General features: G+C 28.6%; 1 protein-coding gene across 3 annotated transcripts in view; it reads right to left on the bottom strand.

Moving 5' to 3' along the window:
* LOC142329972 (lactosylceramide 4-alpha-galactosyltransferase-like) overlaps positions 1-25,753 on the bottom strand; it is a 280,005-nt gene that overhangs the window by 69,158 nt on the left and 185,094 nt on the right. Inside the window, exon 1 of one of the 3 annotated variants that reach the window (XM_075374961.1) lies at positions 8,053-8,076. The exons of the other annotated variants lie outside the window; for them this stretch is intronic. The gene's annotated coding sequence lies outside the window, so the exon portion shown is untranslated. Of the gene's footprint in view, positions 1-8,052; positions 8,077-25,753 lie in introns of those variants that run through there. 3 annotated transcript variants of the gene reach the window in all.

The raw sequence follows: 25,753 nt of genomic DNA, 5'->3' as shown, positions 1-25,753 counted from the left end.
TATTTTAAAACAAAGTAATGTTAAAGAAAGACCAAGTTTATGGGATCTGTCTTCCGATTATTATTCCAAAAAAATTTCCTATGCACAAACGCAATGATGTGACATGTATCTCTTATGTTGTCTGAAATTTTTTAAATAAGTCATCACAACTCTTGACTGACATTTTTGTGAAATTGAAACATTTTTTTTTCATGTTGACACAGATCATAAAATAAAAAATTATAAAACATGCCTTTTGAAAAACGACTTCGTGTTGAAATGAGAGGTATCTAATACTTTTTTCTTTGCTGTTTCAAGCGATTACATAAATACAGAACTGCAGCTATCTCGGTGACATCCATCTTGTGATTGGATGGCCTAGGCGCGACCCACCACCTTGCTGGCCGCTTGTTCGGCCATACGCAATGTGGCCACGACCGGCCGCAGCTGCATATTGCTCGTTTGTCTTAATGTCGTATATATCGAAAGATATCGTCTTATCGATTGTCATTATCTATATCGATCGTTGTCTATGTCAATATCGACTCTTTCTCAGACGGTTACTATATGATTAAATATTATGTTATTAAATTATTCTGGAACTAATAATATGAAGACTCCCGGGACAAATAATAATAAATTGTGAAATTTTCAGCGTTATTATTTAAGTAGTTTTTGAGTTATTAGGGTACACAAAAAATGAAGATTGTCTGTTGTTTATATAGATTATTTATTATGTATGTACATGACGTCGAAATTAAACTTTAATTAGTTATTTAGATGGCATTATAAAATCGTTTAAATTGTGAAATAAAAATAAAGTATAAAATAATAGTAGGCACATTTTCAAATGCTATTAAATAAAAAAATAAATAATTTATCCAAAAAAAAACCTTACACTCTTAGTCGTAAATAATGTAATACATTTTTAATGACTATATACTGTACAATGATAATAACTATATAATGTACTGATAAGATGGTATGTTAATAATTTACCATACTTAAAAATATTAGTAATATTTTCAAGACTAATTTATTCATTTAAAACCCACATATTTCATGTAGGTTTTTAAAATGTTCAGCAATACTTTACTTGATTTTCCTGATTCATTTGGAGTAGTTTAAAATAAAAATATCATTATTGTATATTATTTATTTGATTTATATTACTCTACCAAAACAGAACTACGTAAAAAAAAAATATCTGTGATGGTACAACAAAGTCATAGTGAAACAGATTATACCTAGCCTTTAATTGCTGAAAGCGAAATCATTTTGTTACAGTGTAATTTGAATTAATTAAAAGAGTAATTTGTGCAATAATTACGCAGTTCTGAGGATCTAGAAATATAAATCCCAAACTATTATTTATTCTACGTATACTTTTGTTAATAGTTGGGCAACATTAAATTACATAAACTCTTATTTTAAAGATATATAAAAATTGTTAATTTTGTTGTGTAGCTATTTTCTACAGAACGACACGATCACGTGTATAATAAACTCGAATATCGTAGTGTGGACAAATTAAGTTGAATATCCCGTATCATTCTATCCAAGCTTTACTGGAAACTGGAAATATTTTGCTAATATCGCGACACCTTTAGTAATAATGCTTATTGTATTATCTTCCAAATAGTTTTAAAAAAGTTCATCAAAGTTTTAATACTTTCCTGGCTCTAGTTATTTATTCTTATATAGTGGAAAAATAATAATAATAATTCATGAAAAAAATTATCAAAATTTTTTTTTGGGGGTAAATTAATTTTTTATGATGAAGTTTTAATGTAAAATTATTATTATATGTTTAAATAAACAAAACACGTTTTAAAAATGTTAAAAAATCTGCATTTTTTATTTTTTTCTGCTCTCCACCTCCAAGAAGGTTTTTTTTATTATTGCATATTTATTTTGTTAAATGGAAGAAACTAGAAAAAATTCGCTAAAAAATGTACAACCAATAACAAAATTAAGATCTCTTTTTTCGGGATGGGGTGAATTATAATGGAATGTTATTATAATACCATTACTAAAAATCTATTATTTAAACTTTTAATATTATTAAAAAGTTTAAATAAATTAAAAGAAGTTTTGAATTTTTCAAAACTTTTTAATTCTTGATCGGTTTCATCACTTCCTCTATTAATCCAAAGTAGTTTTTTATTTATTTATTAGTTTTTGTTCGCTTCAGTACTACTGTGTCTAGATTTAAATAAATTCTGTTAAAAATGTATAATAAATAAAAATATAGTTTTTTCGATTTTTAAGTAAGAAGAAATTTTGGGACAAAATTAAAAAAAAAATGGTTAGATAAACATGCACGCATGTACGGAGCTTAATTTAAAGTGGGGTTATGTTTGCAAAATTTTGATAAATCCTTGAAAAAACATCCACTCCTGAAAATATTGATTCCAAATTTTTACCAACAAAATTCCCCCTTATATACGAATCTCTGTACAAAATTTCATCTAAATCAGTTTATCCAGTCATTCTTTTTCCTGTTTATCGTCCGGGAATAACCGTTCAGGTATTACTTCAGAGGATAATATGTATGATTGTAATTGTAGTCTTGTACAGTCTCAGTTCTACCATTCCTGAGATGTGTGGTTAATTGAAACCCAACCATCAAAGAACACCGGTATCCACGATCTAGTATTCAAATCCATATAAAAGTAACTGATTTTACTAGGACATGAACGCGGAACTCTCGACTTCCAAATCAGCTGATTTGAGAAGACGCGTTCACTACTAGACCAACCTAGTGGATTCGGTTTATCCAGTCAAAATTTATTGTTTCGAACACGCCAACACATGACGTAAATACGTACGTAAGTACGAATATCACCCCGCCCCACGTTTTTGTTTTTTTGGGATTCCTGGGTCATGAAATGTGGAGAAATGCAAGTATACCCATACCCCATCTTCTGATTGATTGCCATACTTTCCTTCTTACAGCATAGCTCTAAAGCACTGATTCTCAAACTTTTTCGCCCACCGCCCACATTGAGAATAAAAATTTTCTAGCGTCCCCAAAACTTTTAAAGTTGCTATCTGTTAAAAATAATAACTGCAATTGCTGTTTTTAAGACGCGCTCTTAAAAACAGCAATTGAAATTATTGTTTTTAAACGTGGTATATCCTATTTCTAAATTAAAACTTACATGTTAAATGAAACAATTAAAACGCATAATTTGGATGTATTTTTATTAAAATTGCTTTCAAAAGAATTACAATTGTATCTATATAGTTATATAACAACAATAGAGATAGCGTATTCAATAGCTTTCAATTGAAAAATTACACTTACATTAATGTGAAGGATGAATCTAATGTGCTTTTTCCCCAATTTTCTCTGGGCCTTCTACAGTCCCCCCCTCAACTGAAGGCCTCCAGCGCCCACAAGGGGGCGTTATCGCCCACTTTGAAAACGAATGCTCTAGAGCTATGTTGCTAGGAAAGTAATAAAAGAATAAAAAATGAACATTATTTCGAAATAGTGAAAAAAGCTACCATATATTTAATATCAATTTTGAAATTTCTTCCGGAATTGTAGGATAAATCACATGATGATTGGAAAAGTTGTAAAAAACGTAAAACAGATATATATATACATCAATTAAATATCTAGCAGAATATATCAACACAAATGGGGGAGAAATAAAATAATGTGTAAAAATAAAATAAACACGCGTCTAAATTAATATAAATAATGAGAAGATTAATTTATAAATTTAAATATTTCAGGTCAAAGAAGATATTTTCGTTAATCCAGCTGATATCGAGTAATATCAATATTATTCACCATAAGTTACGTTTGATTAACAAATACTAAAAAAAATTATTAATTTATTGCTAATGAAATGATATTGCCTTTGTACAATAAATAACCGTGAACATATAATTACAAATTTGTTTGGTGTCCCAACTTTGAAAGTTATCCATTTATTATTTTTCGTTATGTTTGAAATTGATTCTATATTTTTTAATATACTTAAAAAGCCTTTTGACATATAATTGCTTCACTATTGATACGTTGAAATTATTAAATACATCTACTCTCGGATAAAAGCTTGATTTATTAAAAATTGTTTTACTGTGAACAGTGTTTTTTACACCGGAATTATAAAGTTTACCCCAAATTTATGAATTATATTCAATGACAGATGAACAAATAAACTATATAAAATAAGCTAATTTTTTTTATTTAAAACATTATGAACTTCATATCAGAGTAAAACGTAAGATTTGAATCTTAGTTTTTTTCAATTACCTGTCATCATAGCTTTAGAGCTATGCTGAAAGAAGGAAAGTATGGTAATCAGTCAAAAAACGGGATATAGGTTAATAAATTTTGAATGGATAGACCGATTTTATACAGAGACTGGAATATATGAGACAATTTTTTGGTAATTTTTAGGGTCAATATCTACAGGAAGTGAGGGTTTTATGGAGGGTTTATGGAGGGTTTATGGGGTTTAAGGAGGGTTTTTCTCAAAATTTTGCCAATATAATCCGAATTTATCTTACCATTTTTTAAGGAGTTTTGCCTCAAAATTCCTCCTTACCCAAAAATTGTAAACCTATCTTTTTATTTATTGTGTATTTTTTGACCGAATATTTTTTAACAGCTTCCTAGGCATAGTAGTAGTTCAAGCAATCCCCAAAAAAATACTTTGGCGGCAATATTGGGGATGAAACCTACCGGGTTGGTCTAGTGGTGAACGCGTCTTCCCAAATCAACTGTTTGGAAGTCGAGAATTTCAGCGTTCAAGTACTAAGAAAGTCAGTTATTTTTCACGGATTTGATTACTAGATATTGGATACGGTGTTCTTTGGTGGTCGGGTTTCAATTAACAACACATCTCAGGAATGGTCGAACTGAGTCTGTACAAGACTTCACTTCATTTACACTCATGCATATCATCCTCATTCATCCTCTGAAGTGTTATCTGAACGGTAATTACCGGAGGCTAAACAGGAAAAAGAAAAAAAAGAAGAATATTTGAGACACTCAAAAGTTTAAAAATATTGAGTTTTTTGAATTTTCAAAACGTTTTGGTTTATATAAACTTAGAATAAATTAATAAACTTATAAATTAGTAAAAATATTATAATAAAATGTCATAATTCACCCCCAATCCCTAAAATGTAATCCTGAGTAATTTTTTTATTGGTTTTTCGTTTTTTAGTGGAATGATTTTTAGTTTCTTCCATTTAACATTTTAAAATAAGATAAATCAAAGCATTTTCTTGAAAGTTATTTTGGCGGTAGAGAGCAGAAAAATAAAGAATTACCAATTTTTTGAATTTTTTTTAGTTTATTTAAACATTTCGTGTAAATTTTACAATAAAACTTCATCATAAATTACCACCACACCAAAAAAGAAATCTTAGCTAACTTTTTTCATGTATAATTAATTTTCTACTAAATAAGAATAAATAATCGGTGCCAGTAAAATATTAAAACTTTGTTGTCAGTTCTCTTGCGAATGAAATTTACATGCTTATCACGTTAAAATTTCGTCAACTATTACAGATAAATATAAAATATTTTTCACCTTACTTAGAACAACCTACGAATAATCATCTATTCAAGGTTTTTAGTACATAATTAAACTGTAATTATCTGATTACTGTTAATTAATATGTGAATTTAATTATCCTAAATTTAATTAAATTTCCAATTCACCTTACTTATTTAACAAAACCGGTTTGTGATTTTCAGACTTGCTTTGTAAAACGTTTTATTTTTTTATTTTTATTTTTAAACATAGCCGTGTGAGTTTGCGTTTTCAAAAAAAAATTATATATAATTTAATAGAGAGAGAACGTGAAATATTTTTAAGGATTTTTTAGGTAATTCTATTGAGGACCTTAATAGTTTTTTGAACTTAATACTTGTATTTTTTTAATTTTTCTAATTATCAAGTGTATTTTGCGAGAAGTAAATGGAATTAGAAAGAAAGAATGAGAATTTAAAAAATTGTGGCTTTTTAAAATCTTACTTTAAAATACGCGTGCATTTAGTTGCTTGTTTGTGACGGATCGAATAAAGCTTTAACTTTTTTTTTTTTTTGAAAAATGGATAAAATTGAAGTCCATCAGAAATTAATTTTTCTGTATCGAAATCAATTTTCGATGTATCAATATTTTTTAAAAAAAGAGTCAAGAGAAAAAAATTAATTTGAAAAATATATTATTACACTTTTTTTATTAAATTACGCACTAAAATTACAATTTTGCGTACGTTTGCACAAAACTGAACTGATCGCTGTCTGATCGTACACTGCGATCAGGCAGCAAATTATAATGGCGTGTGTGCGTTGTCCCATTACAATTAATCGAGATTTTGGCCGCAAGATTTCAGTTTGTCGTGGTGCCCAAATCGACAAACTTTTGGCCACAGTGACCAGTTTCTCGCACCGGCCACGTGCGTTCATTCATGCGAGTTCCATACAAATTTACCGCTTGCGGCCATCTGCTTCCCTGACCGAGGCTGCGCCGCATTAGTACGTGTTTGCTCTAAAATTAGTAAAGAAGTTTTAGTTTATTTATTTTTACGTTTTTTTTTTTATTAATGACTAGCTCCCAGGCGCAGCTTCGCTCGCCCTATACGGTTACTTGCGTTTCCCGTGGTGGTCAATCTTTTTATTTTATATTTATTAGTCAAGTAACCGGAGGCAGGTGCAGTCAGTCATACATCAGGTGGCATATCGCATTTCCCGTTATTCAGTTGTTTCAGTTGAACTGGATTGGGCTGTGTGAATTCGGTCGCTTTCCAATCTTGACTGTCTTTCATCTTCAGTCTTTGCCGCACGAACAGTTTTCATCATACGTGCTTTTTTTTGTATTTCTCCCAATTGAAGAATGTCTTTTAGGCATTGTATGATGTTTTGAAAAAATATCACAGAATTTAAAAGATTGCAGTTAAATACTTTACACACTTTAAATTAGTAACACACACATGATAAACAAAAGCAGCTATTTATTTATGTTTTTAAACAACTGTAAAAAATTGTAAATGAATTAATCGTAAAAATTACATATGCATGTGCGCTAAATCAATTGAAACTTAGGAATAACTGTACGTTAAAAACGGTAAAAACCTCAGCCCTTTTCAAAATTAATCAATTTAAAAAAATGTTAGCTAAAAATTAAATTTTTCTTGAAAATCAAAGTCATTTTGAAAATTAAATAAGCTTTAAGGAAGAAATAAAGTGTTTTAAATTTTGTTATGTCGGAGGTCCAAAAAAATGAGCTTATGTTCATCGCAGGGCTTCAAAGTGTAGGTGTGCAAAATTTTAGACAAATCTGTCTGGTAGATCTCGAGTTAAGTTGGAACAGACAGACAAACAAATAAACATTGATTTTTATATATATAGATTTATATAGTAGTGAGATTGGTGAGGTTTGAACTGTGCTAAATATTCTGGAAATAGCGAAGCATTGCCGGGTCTACTTAATAAAAATGAAGTGACATATTAACTTAAGGTGAAGTACTATGTTAGAATTCTTTTTAATTTTGCCAGTGGTCCAATTTTTTTTCTCCCGATTTTTATTCTTCAAAAATAAATTTCATGACCAAAGTAATTATTTCATTATTTATTTACATTCTTTTTTTTTTTTTTTGTATTTTTAGGTATAATATAAATTATTTATCTTCTAGTTCTATTGATTAAAATATCCACTTAATAATTCCTTAGTATTTGATTTAAACAATCGTGAATTGGTTTTTTTTAATAAAGTAATATCACCAAAATAGCATTCAGATGTAAATATTCCCTAATGGAATTTACGAGTGAAAAATCGGAAGCTTTAACAAAGTTTCGTATGCTTTTTGCGGCATCTTGTAAAATAATACAACAGTAGAAACGTTTAGTGTAAGGCAAACAAACCTGATAGACAGCCAAAAAAATCCGATAAATCCACACGATTATTTATTTTTCATAAAATATATTAATAACATGTAAATATAATAAAGAAGTATGTAAAATTATAACTCAAAAAAAGTTAATCCGTTTGTTTATTTAGATATCATATTAATAATATATAACTTGCGGATAGACTTACCTACAAAGTTCATGTAAGTTTCTCCTTCACAATTTAAATGTAAATGTGGCAGTGTATAACGAGCGTTCATATAATTACGCCTACTTAAATGAAGAATATAAATGATGTAAGTCGATTACATCACATCAAGATTATAAAATCTATTTCGTTTTAAACACGTACTATTCAGTATCATCAATATTTAATTATAAGATAAAATCTAATAAAAAATGTTTGAAAAAAACCAGAAAAACTTCAAGTTGAATTGAATTTCAGTGATTAAGCGGTCATTAACATTATTTACAAAAGAAAGTAAAAATTAAAAAAAATGAAAGTTCAAAAAAATTAATAAGTATGAAGGAATTATTAACGACAAAAAAATCAATTATAAATGAAAAGTGGTAAGACTTTCCCGAACGAACATTCTTATTATTATTACTGTACTCTAAATTACTAATTTATTTCTAACAAAGTTATTATCTCTAATGTACGATAAATTAATCCATATCGTTGGTTTTGTGGTAAACATCATAAATCAGCTAATTTCGAAGGGAGGGTTCTTACGTTCAAATCTTAGTAAAGGTGGTTGCTTTTATTCGGATTAAAATACTAAATCGTGGATATCAGTGCTATTTGGTGGTTGGGTTTCATTTAATCATACGTCTCAGGATTGGTCGGCCTCAGTCTAAGACTAGACGTTTACTAGTATATTTACAGTTGCACTCTAGTCGCTAATGATCTAAATTGTTAATGCGAATCTATTTATATTTTGTTTTGACAGTTTTATGACATATTTTTTCAATTATTAAAAATTGAATTTATCCACCATTTATTCTTAATTACAAAATTAATATTTATATATTTTAGTAAAAGTTACCTTACTGGTTTTAAACAAACTTGATAGCTTACACCTTTTTTGCGTTATAATTATTACAAAATTTTAATTTTGGTGGCCATTTGAGGTGAACCTGACAGTGGATCGCGGCCATTCGTGGGTATTTTTGTAATCCTCTAACGATGCTTAATACGAATTGGAAATCAAAATCCTAGACAAAAAGGGTTCACACACATTCGTACATATTGAATTCAATAAAGAAGTGTTCGTTCGTTAAAAAGTAGTATATATTATGTTATCTTGAATGACCTATATCCCGTAAATGTCAACACATAACAAATTCGTCGGTGAGAGAACGAAATATTTCTTTATTCGGACCTTTGCTGGTATATATAGATAAACACAGATAAGCTCTGATGGGAGTCGAAACGATAACTAAACATTAAAAAAAAATCACCCGATACCACTCTCTAAGGTAAATAGATTACGAGAAAATCTCGTAAAAAAAGGAAGTTTAAATTAAAAAAGGAAGCTAAACATAACCTACGCTCGCTAATGTCTCTAATTAACGTTAAATATATAAATTATATATGTTATTCTCCAAAATTGGAGGCGATTAATCAAATTCAACGCATTTATAAAAAAATTAAACAATTTTTCAGCATTTTATATATTGAAAGGTAATCACGATAAACAGAATATGTTAACTGTATGGATGAACGATGACGATACAAATAAGTGGTCAGATGGTTTGCTCTTTGTTCAATTTTTTTATAAAAATATTTTTATTCAACTTTTACAACAGTGCAAACTGAATAAATATTCAAACGTTTAAGTCAGTTGGATTTAGGAGTCGATTTAAATATTCAAAATTATATCTAAATACTTTTTTATTCGTATCTAGAAAGCCAATTGACCAAAAGAAGTTGAAATTTAGAGCAAATATATTTGACTATATATATATAAGTTTTGAATTGATTTTCATATAGGACAATGGAGCATCATCACGTTATCCATATAAATAATTTTTAGTAAACTACATTTTTTTACCTTTTTAAATATTATTGCATCACCAGATCGAGGCAATTTATTGAAATAAGTAATTATGCTTATAAATAAAGTTTTAAAGCGAAAAAAAAAACAACAAGGGGCTGAGTGAGACCCGTATTTAAAATATTGATTTTATTTAATTTACATTTTTTTAGGGCCCCCCTAAATTGACACAGCAGTTTGTCTGGGGTTTCCATATTAAAATAAATAGAGTTAAAACAAAAAAAACAGAAATTCCATTGAAAAATAAAAATAATACAAAACTCATTGTTTTTAAAAAATAATTGCTGAAATTTGGCACAAATATTTGATTTTATATAGAGCCAAATATTTGTACCTTATATATATATATATATATATATCCAGCTTTGCCCTGATTTTCGGACAAGGGAATCACGTTACTCATATATCTACCATATTATCTATGGTAGATATATGTAGTGACAGATTTATAATCAATGCCCAGCAAAAACTACTGATAATATACTGTCAATATTATGATGCTGAAAACAAAAAATCTCCTTTAACGTGCCCAGTGACAAATCTGAGAACATTTTTGGGACAAGATATGACAAAGTACGATAGCCATATTTATTATAAGGCCGGTGTATAAAATATGGTGTGTTACGATCTTCATAGTTCATATTTTTTTTTTTATTTTAGAAAGTTTGATGAGGAAAAGTTATCCAATATAATATTTTGATACAGCAGACCTCTGAGCGATAGCAGTCTGCCGATTCTATGAAAATCTTGGTTATTTGTTGTAATGTGTTTATTGTTATAGGCTTTTAGAATAATTTTAATTGTTTTTAAATGAAAAGGATTAAATTTAAATGACAATCCTCAGCATGTTCCCAAACAGTAATATTTTAAGATTGTCTCAAATGAGTAATATACAATTTTTAAAACATAATTAGGGAAAACGAAAATGTATATGATATATTTTACATTGTACACTACGCAATCGAGCAGAAATAACACTAATTTGCTTACACCAAGTAAAATATTCATCAATAATAATATCTAAATTCTTAGGCTCGTATTTATAAGCTACTGCAGGGCGATTGCAGGAAGGTGAATTAATCTTGAAAACAAATATAAGTACGTTTTTTAAAAATAATACTTCTTTAACTACTGATTTCGGACAACGGATGTGCATTCCAGCCGTCTTTTTCCGATAATAATTAAGCCTTCATAAGCCCAGCGTAACAGTGCATTAAGATCTTTTTGCATATGAAATATAGCGCGTTCAAAGGTCGCATTTGTTGCTTAAAGCAAAATCATCAGCGACTGATAAAACCTATAAAATTTGTCGATACCGATTACATTAATTAAATATAACAAAGGTCCTAAGGTGGACCTCTGTGGGACTCTGGAATCTACGTGAACTTTACTATTAACTTTTACTCACTTTTATTAATTTTTATATAGAAACTGCGGTTAAATAAGTAGCTCTGAAACCAAGTTAGCATACGTCCGCCACCCCGATTTCTTTAAGCTTCCTCAATAATACTGAATGAGAAAGAATATCGAATGCTTTAGAAAAATCGATAAACAAAATTAAAACATGGCTTCCCTTATCCAAATTCCCGTTTATATAGTTGGATAAATCTGAAAAGAGTTTATTTACACTTAGGGCCTTGATGAACCCAGACTTACTCCTTCCAAGAACCCATTTTCTTTAGTTATAATAATAATAATAATAATAATAATAATAATAATAATAATAATAATAATAATAATAATAATAATAATAATAATAATAATAATCATAATAATTAATAACTAAAATTCACAATTATTATTTTAATTTATTTTATATTTATTAAAATTATTAACTTCATGGTACTAAATATAGTTGAGTTTTGCATTTGTAAAAAAAATAATATTTACAATTTTTATTGAAAATTAAACAAATTTTACTTAACCTTTTTTTTTTTATTTAATTTTTTTCTATTTTATAAAATGTTGTTTATCAAAAGATACAGCGAGGAGATAAGTTCAATAATCCTTTACTGGTTTTTGTTTTTAGGTATAATTAATTTTTTTTTTCTTTTTGAACTTGAATTATCTATTCGTTAACTTTTGTCAATTACCCACTAAACTCAGAATTAAACTCCTCGCAAACTTTTATTTTTTCTTCCACAATTTGCAATTGTTCTCAAAACAAAGTACTTAGTTCTGTAGGTTTCCGTTAGTTCTCTAGCCACATATTCTACTCCTCCATGCCTACAGCTATAACTACTTCTATATCTAAATTAATAATTTTTCTATTTTACTATAATAGATTTTAACATTTAATCTATTTTTTATAATTTTTAAATTACAATTTATTTACCAAAAAAGATATATATAAAAAATTTTACAAAAAAGGATTCCTATTTTTTCCTGATTTTTGCAGGAGTTTCAATGTTCCATAACTTCATTAAGAAATTATATAAAAAAATAAAATAAATAAAACTTTTAGTGTACTACGGAACAGAATATCTTTTGTTTAAACATTTTTTATAAGTTTTTTCTCATAGTCGATTTCAATAAGATTTACCATTTAGACAAAAACCGCTATTTCGGCTTTCACAAAAGATAATACTCTTTCTTGCATTTAACTATATGTCTTAACAGCATGGTTATGATAGTAGAATAAAAACTTCAGATCTATGATTATGAAAAGTATTTAATTAAAAAAGAACAGTGAATGAAGACACTGAAAGAACACTGTTACGGGGAAGACAGTAATCAATTTGTATTTTTTTCCCGATAAAGATTAAAGATCCCGTTGATGCATCTTCTGGATCCAATCGTATTCCTGTTTTATGCTTTGTTTTAAATAACATTTAGATATGAATCTAATTATAAGTCGAAGGATCTATCTAATTAGCCTAAAGGATTTAAAATTGTAAGAAAAAAGATATTAAAAGACGAATGTTACGATGCATAGGCTACATACAGTAGAAGTTCGGGAACGGCTAGCTGGAGTCGTTCCTTACGATGGACATCACCCCTCCTGATTATAGGTAGATATTATGATACGTCGTACATATTTCATAATTTTATAAGGGGATGGTAAAGGATTTTGGAGAGGAAAAAATTATTTAGAATTCTTGAGAATCTCAAATTTTTGTTAGAAAAGTGTAAAGTGCAAGTTTCGATTTATAAGTAATATAAAACGAAACTCCAGTAAGAAAAATATAACTTCAATTCTGAATTCTATTCTTACTTTGCGTTATTTACTCATTTATCGTAATATTTTCCCATCATTTTTTTTTTTAATAAACTTGGATTTATAACAACCTTGCAATTGTAGTATAAAATAAAAAAGTTATAATATGGTGTAAAACTTAATCTTTACCATCAAATAATTTGTAAGAACTCTTTAAAAACAAGGTGTTTGTTTCGTGACGAATACTATAATAGCAGCAGAAGTAATAAACACAAACATTTTACTAAATATCAATTTTATTTTGTAAATTACAATCTATGGAATTTTTAGAAGAAAAAATTTTCAGAAGATAATTTAGGTTTAGTATTTTGAATAAATTTCCTAAATTAAGTATGTATGCTGATTAAGTTAAGAGTACACTGACAGTAATAGGGATGAGTATAAGTCACAACAAAATTGCTGAGTTTCAAACACGCGATTCTACAAAAATAATAACGAACGTTTTCCAACTCGTAATTTTCTTTAGTTATAAATAAATACAATTCGATACGGTGTGTGCGATATGAACCTAATTATATAAGTCCATTTGATTTTATTATTCATAAATTACTTTTATTCGAAAAAACCTGAATAAAATATAAATAATTTAATCAGCGGTATTTCTATTTTGCATATTTTAACCACATTTTATATAGAAAAAATAAATAAATTCCACATTATTACTTTAATCACGAAATGATTATTACTTAAAGAACAATAAAGATTAAAGAAAATGTAAAATAGATAGAATATTAAAATAAAATATTTAAGAAAATACTTTATATAGCAGTTGATTTTTACTAAATATTTCCCTAAGGAACGTAGCATATTTGTATACTATATTTGATTTGTTTATATGAAGTTCTGTAACTCAAAAAAGGTTGCTTTAATTTTCATAAATTTTCCCTACTTCACAAAATAGCTTTATTACTGCTGCCGCAGTATAGTTATAAAGGAAAAGTAAAGCTATGGATAATACAATCTTGGGTATCGAGGTTTTTGCAAATGTAGGCTTTTCAAGACTTCCTTAGTCCATAAAACAAAAAATAATTATAGAAATTTCTGAAAGATGTAAATACGTATGTACGTGTAATTGGTCTGTATTTTGATTAATATTTTCGGACTGACTCAACATAACTTCGAAAATAGCTCAAAAAACTTCTATGTATGGGACAATGGTGGAATTAAACTTTTGACAAAATTAAAAAAAAAAAACTCTTGCGTAGTTCTGCGCAAGAAGACGTTAATTTAATTTAGTTTGATATTGGTAACAATATATGCAGTATATAAAGAAATCCTCAACGTTCCAACATACAGCATCATATAACGAACCAAGCTTCTGACTTGCCACGCTCAAATTTTTTCTACCTTAAATTGAGTGTAATTCAAGAATGACTCAACCAATCTTCATCAAATTTTCACATGCAAAACTTCAGTTACACTAATACAACATATCTAAATTTTATTGAAATTGATTTAATAGTTATGGGGATTTTCCAGTCACAAAATGTCTACACAGGCCTATAAATAAATATATAAGGAAACCGCAATTTAAGTGAATGACATTTTCGAAATCCTCATACCTCAGAAAAAAATTCATTTTCACCCCCCCTCCACGTACCTATACGACGACTTAAAGTAATGCCGTATTTTTCTTTGAAAATTTGGTAAAAAGGATAGTTTTCGCTTTTTTAATTTCTGAAAAGTGGTCGTAGGAAATGAGGCTTTGGTATGATGAAAGTACTTATTATGTTAATTAAACTTCTAAAATTTTAAGTCGATTAGATTTAGGGGTAGGAAAATATTCAATACTACTAAAAAGTTTTCTCATATCTCGAAAACATTTTTATTAATAAGTTGAAATTTGGCACAAATATTTGATTCTATATAGAACCAAATATTTGTATATATATACAGGCATAACCCTGATTTTCGGACAAGGGAATCACGTTATTCATATATCTATATATATACTAAACAATATGTTGTGACAGATTTATAATCAATGCCCAGCAAAAAACCACTGAGGGGTAAATCCATTTTTACCCTTTAAACCGAGTTTAAAGGGTAAAAATGGATTAACAATGAAATTTACTATTGATTTTTTTTTTTAGTTTCTCGATAAGAAATGATATCAACTTGGATTTTTTGTGTCTAGTCTTCGTGTCATAATTTAAAAACTATTTTCTATTTATTTTGAAACTCAGTCTTGAAAGGGTGATAAAAGTAAAAGATTTCGTAAAATGAATGCAAATTTTCCCCATTTCCGACTATACTAAACGAGATATTTTCGATTTGGGCTTGCAAATACTCTTCAGATAAATATCTAAAAACTACTTTTCGAGTTTTTGAATTTTAATATTTTAAGAGGTAAAAAACATAAATTGTTTTTTTTTTTTTTACATTTTTGCCGTTTTATGATACCGCTATTGAATCTCAATGTTTATGAGATTTGGTAACATTGTGATGGTAATTTATGTTTGTAATTTGAGCTTAAAATACTAACTATACGTTGAAAAATGAAAAAATCCTTTAATTAAAATTTTAATTTTTTTCAAAATTTGAGGGTGATAGACATATTTTGAATTCATATTCGTTTTCAATTATGTTTATCAGTGGAATCTGCGGTATTGAAGAGTGAATGTTTATTATCGTTGGATTTGTTTTTATCGCCTATGCTGTTCTGATTAGATAGTTACCAAAGTAATCTGTTAGGGCGGTGAATGTTAAAAGTAATCAGCGGTATTGCAGAGTGACTGTGTTTTGTCATTGGTTTATTTTCCTATTCTGATTGATAGCTACGGATGTAATCTGTCTGGGTGGTGAGAAGTATTCTATTTTAATTCAACAAATGATCAGTGCATCACTATTTTTGATTCTGATGATGTTTCGTTTATGATAACTACCTTCCTTGTAGTGACAAAATATATTTTTTTATATTTAACCTTTTTTTTTTTTTTAGTAATAGATTATCTTATTACTTGCCAACAAGTAAAACCAGCCATTTTCGTCACTTTTTCCATGAGCTGTAGCATTCTTATTTTACATCATACAGAGGTCAAACAGGGCTTCTTGGAAGAGTAAAGTTGGAAACTCATCTTAGTTCACTCAAAATTCATTTTGTTACATATCCAAATTTTGTATTGTTTACTGAAATTACGTTACCAAATTATTATTTTTTCATATTTGGGCCCAAAAGAAATAATGATGGGCTTAGGGTAACAGGCCTGTTTTTCCTCTTTTAACTTTTATTTAACTTTTAGGTACTAGTACTTATATAAAAAAAATTGGACTGTTACCAAGTGTTCTTTGTTAAAAAAATGGCCGCAAAATCGTAAGGTTTTGAATATGTCTCATTTATTGGGCTCGAATACCAAAGAGGGACAGATGGAAAAAATCTGAAATTTTTACAGCAGTAAGTACGTTTTATATACTTTAAAACCATTTAAAATTTATTTTATTACTCATAGGGGTTACCGAGTAATGAAGCCACCAAAACCGCTAAAAACACAATTCATTCTAACCGTAAACAATATCCAAAAAATTCACATCAAGTATTTTTTCAGATAATAATGAAGGCCTACTGTACAAAATATTTTTATATATCTATAATGATGTAGCTTATTTTATATTCTTGAAGTTCATTACTTAAAGTATGACACACACATAATTTCGTATTTAAACACGAAAGTGAATAGACATGCATGGACATGAATGTTTGCGTAATCCTGAATGTAAATATTGTAGAAGGCTCAGTTGCTGTTTTGAATTCAATGTGGTTTGTTATATTGTTGCTAGTGTTAATACTTTGGTTACATAATGTAGTCTTGCTTATAAAGTAATTTTATTAGCAGTGAACTTCCTTTTATGCGATATCTTTTTAATTTTATTAATTAGAGAACTTTAGTTTAGCTGTACAGAAACTGGTATAAGACAATGTGAGGTGCAATTGGTAGTTTTATAATTTATACTAATTGTATTGTTATTGTAAGAACCCTTGCATTTTTTAAAAACGGATTAAGGAGTATTCAATTGGCATTCACACTGAAACAGTATGTCACAAATTGACTTGCAATAGATCTTCAGTTTTGCACGATATTGTAGAGTTTACTGAACAGCATATAACAATGTTATCTTTAACAAGCGGAAGTAGTGAAACGAAATATATCTGTACTTTTCATAAAACCGAATATTTAGATAAATATTTTCATATTAATGGGAAAAGTTGCTCTGACTCATTTAGCTGTCAACTAAACCGGTTAAGAAATCTCTTCCAGAAATATTTTTGACAGTTTCGACGAGTAATCCAAATTTAAAATTAATTCCAAGCAGAGTATTGTATACAAAATCCTTAAACAAAATACAGAAACTACAAGATGATATACAGAAAGCGAACCGGAATGTCAAGATATATTTGAACCTCAATGTGTTATAGTCAAGTCGGTGAATAAAGCTTATTCAGCACTTGGTATTTCCCCCGTTAAGGTTCAAAAAATTATCGAGCAGCCCAAAGGAACCAATTTAAAAAAAATAAAGTTACAAAAATAGCCGACTCAGTTACCAAACGAAACTTTAAATTATACTTTAAACTTGAATTTAAACTTTTAAATTAATCGATTCCTTTGATTTAAATATTTCTACAGAAGAAACCAGTTTAGAACCACAAAATTATGCTGATTCAGGAAGGGAATATGAAAAATAAATCATTAAAATAGAAGATAAAGTGGAAACAGTTACATCATCCCAGGAAAAAATTAATATTTTAAATTTATTACCAAGCAGCTGGAGCATTCAAAAAATTAACAAAATGAGTTTAGTGTTAGTCATTATTTAGCCCGTCAATTCAAATAATTAGTTAAAACAAGTGGAATTTTGCCACAAATCGACAAAAAGAAACCCATTCACATAATTGATGAAAATGTAATAAAATGCATCCAAGATTTTTACCGAATGATGAGCACAGCCGAATGATGCCAGGCAAGAAGGATTGAAAGACAAGTTGACGGGAAGAAAATAATATTCAAAAAAGGCTATCTTATGTAACTTAAAAGAATTGTACACAGTCTTCAAAGAAAAACATAATTAATTTTTTTTCAAAATTTGCTGGAAGAAAATAATATTCAAAAAAGGCTATCTTATGTAACTTAAAAGAATTGTACACAGTCTTCAAAGAAAAACATAATTAATTTTTTTTCAAAATTTGCTGATTTAAGACCTAAATTTGTGTTCTGGTTGGTGAGTCAGGTACTCACTCTTTTTTTTTGTGTGTGTGTCACCCACCAAACTGTAAAACTCATGTTATCTGCTCTAAAAATGAAATTTGATTATAAAATTCTCTTTTCAACCATGTTATGTGATACAGAAAATGAAACGTGTATGCCGTCACAATATGAAAAAAGTCCAGGTACTAATGAAATGTTCAGATTACTGCAAGAGAGCTATCTTGATTATCTTTAAACAGTGGGTTTCTGTTGACCGTTATGAACTAACTACTCAAATTCTTCAATTTCAAGAGTACTTAGATTAAAAAAAAAAAAAAAAAAAAAAAAAAAAAAAAGAGTTTACTTCAAATTTTTATAACCTGAAAAAAATACATAACATCAGTATTTTTGGATAGGTTGTTTACAATTAGAAGGAACGATATTTTTAGCGGTTTTGTTGGCTTAATTACTCGTCAACCCCTTTGAGTAACAAAACAAATTTTATATGGTTTTAAAGTTCATAAAAAGTACTTACTGCTATAAAAATTTCAGAATTTTGCCACCTATCCCACATATCGGTTTCGGGCCCCAAAAATGAGACTTTTCAAAATCTTACGATTTGGCGGTCATTTTTTTTAATGACGGACACTTAGTAATAGTCCAATTTTTTTTATATAAGTACTACTAGTACTTTAAAGTTAAAAGGGGAAAAACAGACTTGTTACCCTTAGCCATTCATTATTTATTTGAAAATAAATAATTGAGCCGAAATTTGAAAATAAAAATACAACAATATGTAAACGTAACATTAGTAAACATTACAAGATTTGGTTATGTAAAAAACTGAATTTTGTGTACCCTGTGATGAAGTTTCATCTTTACTCTTTCTGAAAATTTTTTTTTGACCTCTGTACAATGTAAAATAAGAATGCTACACCTCATGGAAAAAGTAACGAAAATGGCTTGTTTTATCTGTCGGCGAGTTAGAAAATAGTCTATTACTCAAGAAAAAAACTTTTTTAAAAATATTTAAAAAAATATTTTTTGGACTAAAAAGATACTTATCAAATACCAAACATCAAAATCAAAAATAGTGATGCACTGGTCATTTTTTGAATTAAAATGGAATACCCTAATAATAATAATGATACAATAATTTATTTACAAAATAAATTCATTCTGATGATTACGCATCTTGACACACCGATCGGTAGGTAACCCGATCTATATCAGTTTGTATGTCGTTATGAATATGCATTAGAACAATGTCGTCAGCCTCTCTAAATTACTTATTTAGAAAAAAATATATATTCACGTTAATTACAGAGTTACAACATTTTGACTATACAGTATTAGTAAAATTTTTCAATTCTTTTCAACTGGGTTTTTAAAGTGCAAGATCTTCGGGCCTTTGGGAGGGGGCCATCGCTCCTACCTGGATGATTGCTCAGAATGGGTATACTTTTGTAATTATATATAACATTCATCAATTAATGTTTATTATTATCTATTTTTACTTATCTTCTTATTTTTTATTACTGATAATGATCTTTATTTAACAATAGAATAATGGGCTAGTACTTTTAAATTTGAAGTAAAATTTTGGTAAAGAGTTTTATAGCAAACTCATTGTTAATTAATTTATATTGTGAACTGTTAACCGCCACCATTGTTTATTCATTAACTACACAATTTTTATTTCTTTTTTAACTGACTTCTATTGGAATTATTGTTTGAACTCTACATATTAATTCTCTACTGTTCAACTGGGTCACAAAGGTCGATTTAAAAATAAGATAAAAAGAAATAAGAAAAATTGTTTGATCAACAAAAACAAATCTTAACAAAAGTTGGGTAAAACACTAGAAAATCAGAAATTATAAATTTAAGAAACAGATAATGAAAATAATAAAAGATATTTATACAAAAATTTTAGTTTAACTTGAAAAGAATTACGGGGTTCGTGGAGAGGGTTCTTCAGGATAAGGATCGGGGGGCTCGGTGATGAGGGACAGCCTTCTGCGGAGCCGCCGTTCGCACGTCCCTGCACGAGTGGGTGGTAGGGATGGGCCACGGGAACTCTCGCACCCCCGAGCGAAAATGACCGAATCCCGGCGGAGATGCCTCACCCGGATTGTCCCCGTTAGAGGCATTGGCATAAAGACCGAGTCCCGGCTTCCGGAGTGGGAACCAGGGACGGCATAACGGGGCCTGGTGATCCTACTCTGGGGGTTTGAGGTGGGCGCAAAGTGAGATCCGACCGGCTGGCCGAGACGTGGATGTCCGTTAGAGTAATATTTAACTGAAGGATCCGGCCTGGGGGAGAAGAAAAAACTTCAAAAGAATAAGAATAATAATTATTATGGCTGAACCATAATGAAAATGATGGGGTGGTAATAATGCAGTGGGGAAGTAGGTTTGTACCTCAATACCTTTTTTTCTTTCTGGCTATTAAAAATGTTCATGCAGAGGAAATATTACAAATATCAATAAAAATAATTAATCTAATTTTGATAAATTAATTAATTGTTATACTATATTAAAAATGTTATTCAATAACCACTTTTTCTGTCTCGTCCATTCTGGAAAAAATTGCAGTTGTAAAAAGTGGATTCAATTTGTTACTTTTATAAATTATGAGTAATGTAAAATGTATTCATGTCACTTATTACTACTACTAATACTGTTATTACATGGAACAAAATGCATTATCTAATAATTTATTTAAAAAAAAAAATGATTGCTGGAATACAACTTGTTTAAGTGACATAAATAATTCTTAAGTAAATTTTTATTTAAATTATATTAAATTGAGAAAATTGATATTGATTATAAATCATTTATATTCACCTATGCTTATGCATTTTCTGTTTTATAGAAAAAAAAATATTTTCTATTAAATATCTAAATATTATATATTTTCAATTTATTTAACTATTATCACTTCCTTGTTCAACGATGTATTGTAATCGCGAAAAATTTTGGTTTTCAGATTTCAACGGAAATATCCATTTTGACCATCCCTGAAACCATTTTGACTAGTTTCGGCGTGACGTATGTACGTACGTATCTAGTGTATGCACGTATGTATCGTGCATAACTCAAAAACGATTAGCCGTCTAATGTTGGAATATTGGATTTAGAACTGTTGTAAAATCTAATTGTGAACCTCTCCTTTTGATTGCAATCTATTAGACCAAAAGTGTCCAAAAAAGCTCGAAATTCCAAAAAATTGGATTTTGAACTTTTTCTTAACTGTAGTAACAAGCCCTCATTGAGAACTTTTCAACGATATATCACAAGTGGTACTTATTTTCGTTGGTTCTAGAGTTACAGCTCAATATAATTTTAATTAATGAAATATTTGGTTTTTACAATGGGAAGGCTTCATCCGATGCGCCTTCGATTCGGCTCGAATCCGACTTCATTTCCAGTTTTTTTTTTTTTTTTTTTTTAATTTAAATATATTGATTTATTAAGCTGTGATTGTAAAAAAAAATTACAATAAATAATTATTCAATAATAAAAACAAAATGAAAAAAATATGTATGTAATTTAATAGGTGTACAAGGAAATCATGTGGAGTCCACATCTGATTTTTTATCTTCTTGTTATAATAAATTAACAGAAAAATTAATTTACAACATTAACAAATTTTGTAATTGGTGGTATAATATTGTATTAAAATTATGATATTTATTGCAAACAAAGGTGAGAATGTACGAGAATATTTAATAAAGTTTTGTAAATAATTTTTAATAGATTATATTTACAACACCTACATTAAAAAAATTATTTTTATTAAAATTATCTCTAAGAAATTATTAATTCTTTTTAAAATTCATTAGCTTAGATAAGATGAATTAAAAGGCACCAAATCTACACATAAATTAATCGAAATAATTATTAAAAAAAGTATGGAACCAATATCAAGACCATGTAATGTGATGCACGTATACAGAACTAGCTTCCCGTCGCAACTTTGCCCGCGCTATCTGGTTACTTGCGTTTCCTGTAGTCAATATTTTTATTTTATGTTTCTTCGTTAAGTAAGCAGAGGCAGGTGCAGCCAGTCAAACATTTAGTAATGGTGGCAGTGACTGTGTTGGTTGAACCACAGCTCCGTGTATCTTAGCATCCCTTAAAAAAAATCGGAATTAAAAATAACCGAAAATGGTTTGTAAATATTTATCTGAAGAGTATTTGCTAGACCAAATCGACTGACATCTCGTTTACTATAGTAGAAATTGGAAAAATTTACAATTACGTTTGAACAATGTTTTTGCCTTTCTTCATCCCCTTTCAAGGTCGAATTTCAAAAATCTAGAAGTTGTTTTATCGATATGAAGATTACACTCACCAAAAATCAGCTTGATTTCTTCATTTGTTACAAAGAGATTAAAAAAATAACAGGGTTTAAAAAAATTCAAAAATCAATTTTAACCCTTGCAATTCGGAATGAAATACAAAAAAATATTAAAAATGGTTTTTAGATGTTCATAATCAACCAGTTCAAACTTAGCTCACACAGTGCTAGACACTAACAGTTCACAATTCATTAAAGTTAGCGGTTCCACCGGCAAACCTTCACTGCTACATATATACATATATATATTTTTAGAGATAAAATTGATCAAAAAACCTTCTCAGTCAAGCCAAGAAACTTGGTTAAAAATTTAGTAGCAGTAGATTGGGTAGTTGTTTCCTTTATCTCGAACAAACAAAAACCCACTTGCGCTTTATGTAATAGTATGTAAATTTAATTCTATTATTATGTAATATTATTCATTCGATTATTTCGAATCATTCAGTTCAAATCCTGTTCACAGTTCATTAATTCATTTCAGTACGGTTGGTGTTTTTCAACTGGCAAACCTCCACTACTACATATATGGTTTGGATATATTTCAAAAATAAATATACATGTATATATATATATTTTTTTGAAATATATACAAAAACCTTCTCAGTTATGCCAAGAAACATGGGTAAAAATTTAGTAGCAATAGATCGGATAGTTTTTTCTTATCGCGAACAAAAAAATTCTCTTCCTCTTTATATATTAGTATAGATTATAAGATTCCCACTGCACTGATGCTGTATATTATGCAGCATTGGTGTACATATATATATATATATATAAAATGCATATTGAATTTGAAAGTTTAAGACGAGATATCTGGATTTTTGATAATTTTATTAACGGTGCTACATATGTTGTGCAGAAACTCAACATTATCTACCTTACAGAAAGTCATATAACATCATCTAACGTGACGTATAAACATAGAGAATCAGAATTCCCTACCTACACGCCGGACGGCGAAAAAATATTTTTGTCAATTATCAGACCGATTTTTCTGTCTAAAGATTTATTTCAATATCATAGTACCTACGCGAAAAGCAGCTGCATCGATCGCAACAAAATTTATTTCAATCGGATTAATAGGAAAAAAGTTATGCGCGAACAAACATAAAAAATATACGAGTTGAATATATAATCTCCTTTTTTTGAATTCGGTTAATAAATTTTTTTTATTCTGGTTTGTAAATAATAATACATTTTATATATATATAAATATCATGTGAGGAATGGACAGATGTGCTATTTTGTGGATAAAAAAGCAATAACCGCTTCACTATTTACTTGGATAGATGAAAAGAAACCGTGCTAAAAACCTTGATCAGAATAGCATCACAGAATACAATTAACACAGAATTCATTCAACAGAATTCACAGAATTAATTACAAGTTAAAAAAAAGCTGGCAAAAAAGATTTTATACCATCCTGACATTCGATATTTATTCTTGTACAGTGTAAAAAAATATTTATACGTGAAAAAATTTTAAAAGCATTTTTAAATTGATATTTTTGTACTTATTTCAGCTCCGTCATTCCCAAAATCACCTACCAAGGAATGTTTTTGATTTATCTACGTTTACTATGTTAAATTTAAGAAACTAAAAAGAAAATTCCAGTGAAAAATGACATCCAATAAAACGTTACCTAAGATTTCCTTTTTTTGGGAGCAGGGGTGAATTATGATGAAATTTTATTGTTATATTATTATTAAAAATTTTAATAAATCAAAAACGTTTTAAAAAATTGATATTTTTAAACTTTGATCTGCTCTCTTACCCCCAATATTGCCCCCAAAATATTTTTTTTTTTGAGTCGTTTGCACTACTACTATGCATAAGAAGAGAAAAATAATTCGGTTAAAAAATATACAATAAATAAATGGATAGCTTTTTTGAATTTGCTGGAAGGGGGAGAATTTTTGGAGTAAGATAAGCACGTATATGCTTAATGTAAAATGGAGTTATGTTAGCGAAATTTTGAAAAAATTGATCCTAATGAAACAATCTACCCTCAACCCTTGGAGATGGTGTTCTCAACCCTTTACCAACAAATTACTCCATTTATATAAGTCTAAGTATGTACAAAATTTCATCAAATTCAGTTTATCCAGTCAAAATTATTAAGCTTCAAAACATCAGCACACATGGATACATACGTACGAACATTACACCCTTCAATTTTTTTTTGTGGTCCTTGGGTCATAGAACGTCAAGAAATACAAAAAACTCGTATTTAATTTTTTGGTTACATAGTTTTCTTTTTGCAGAATAATTCCAGAGCTCTGATCTCAGGAAAGTAGTAGATGCGGTTCAATTATGCTTTATACTACATAAATTTTAAGGTAAAACCACAACTTACGCAAGGAGAGTCCAAATTTTTTCACAAAGATTTTGATCCTTTTCGGAATTATATTTTAAATATTGCTTAATTAAGTCATTAATATTTAAAATCTGTAGCGTATTTAAAATAAAACTGTCAAGGGCAAATTCGGAAATATTATGAAAACCTTTCCTGGCTTTTTTTTGTTTATGTTTCTTACATGTTTCCTTTATATTACATCATTGTATGTAGGTTTACCTACTTGACGAATTTTTTAAGCATTTAATTGAAGAAATAAAATAAGTTTCACTCTTAGAGCACTGACTGCATACCTCTATTACCGACTCTCATCATTCGCATTGTCTTGCCCATCAATAGCTTCTTTTTTTTGAATAACCTGTTTATTAATTAGCTCACCTTCCATTACATCTTATATGCATAATATTAAAAATAGGACAGTTTGCCAGACGTAAACTTTTACAATTCAGAAATTTTTTTTCTGTGCATAATGATGCACAAAGTTTTACATGTACATTAAAATGTTTTGAAAAAAATTTTAATCTGTAACAGCGACGTGTAAAAGATTTTTCCGAACATACAATAAGAAAGCTTGCACTTGGATTTTTTAAAAGTTATTTTTGTTAGTATTTAAACATTGATTGACACGTAGTAGCTCACACCAAATGCTAGAGAAAGGCCAAAACAATCAAAAACTCTATACTTTAGAAAAAAGTGACACAAGATTTACCCGCCA

The sequence above is a fragment of the Lycorma delicatula genome, chromosome 9 (assembly GCF_047948215.1).
Source record: "Lycorma delicatula isolate Av1 chromosome 9, ASM4794821v1, whole genome shotgun sequence".
In the NCBI taxonomy this organism is placed as follows: Eukaryota; Metazoa; Arthropoda; class Insecta; order Hemiptera; family Fulgoridae; genus Lycorma; species Lycorma delicatula.
The sequence above is the reverse complement of the archived record's forward strand: the minus strand, read 5'-3'. Positions and strand labels throughout refer to the sequence as shown.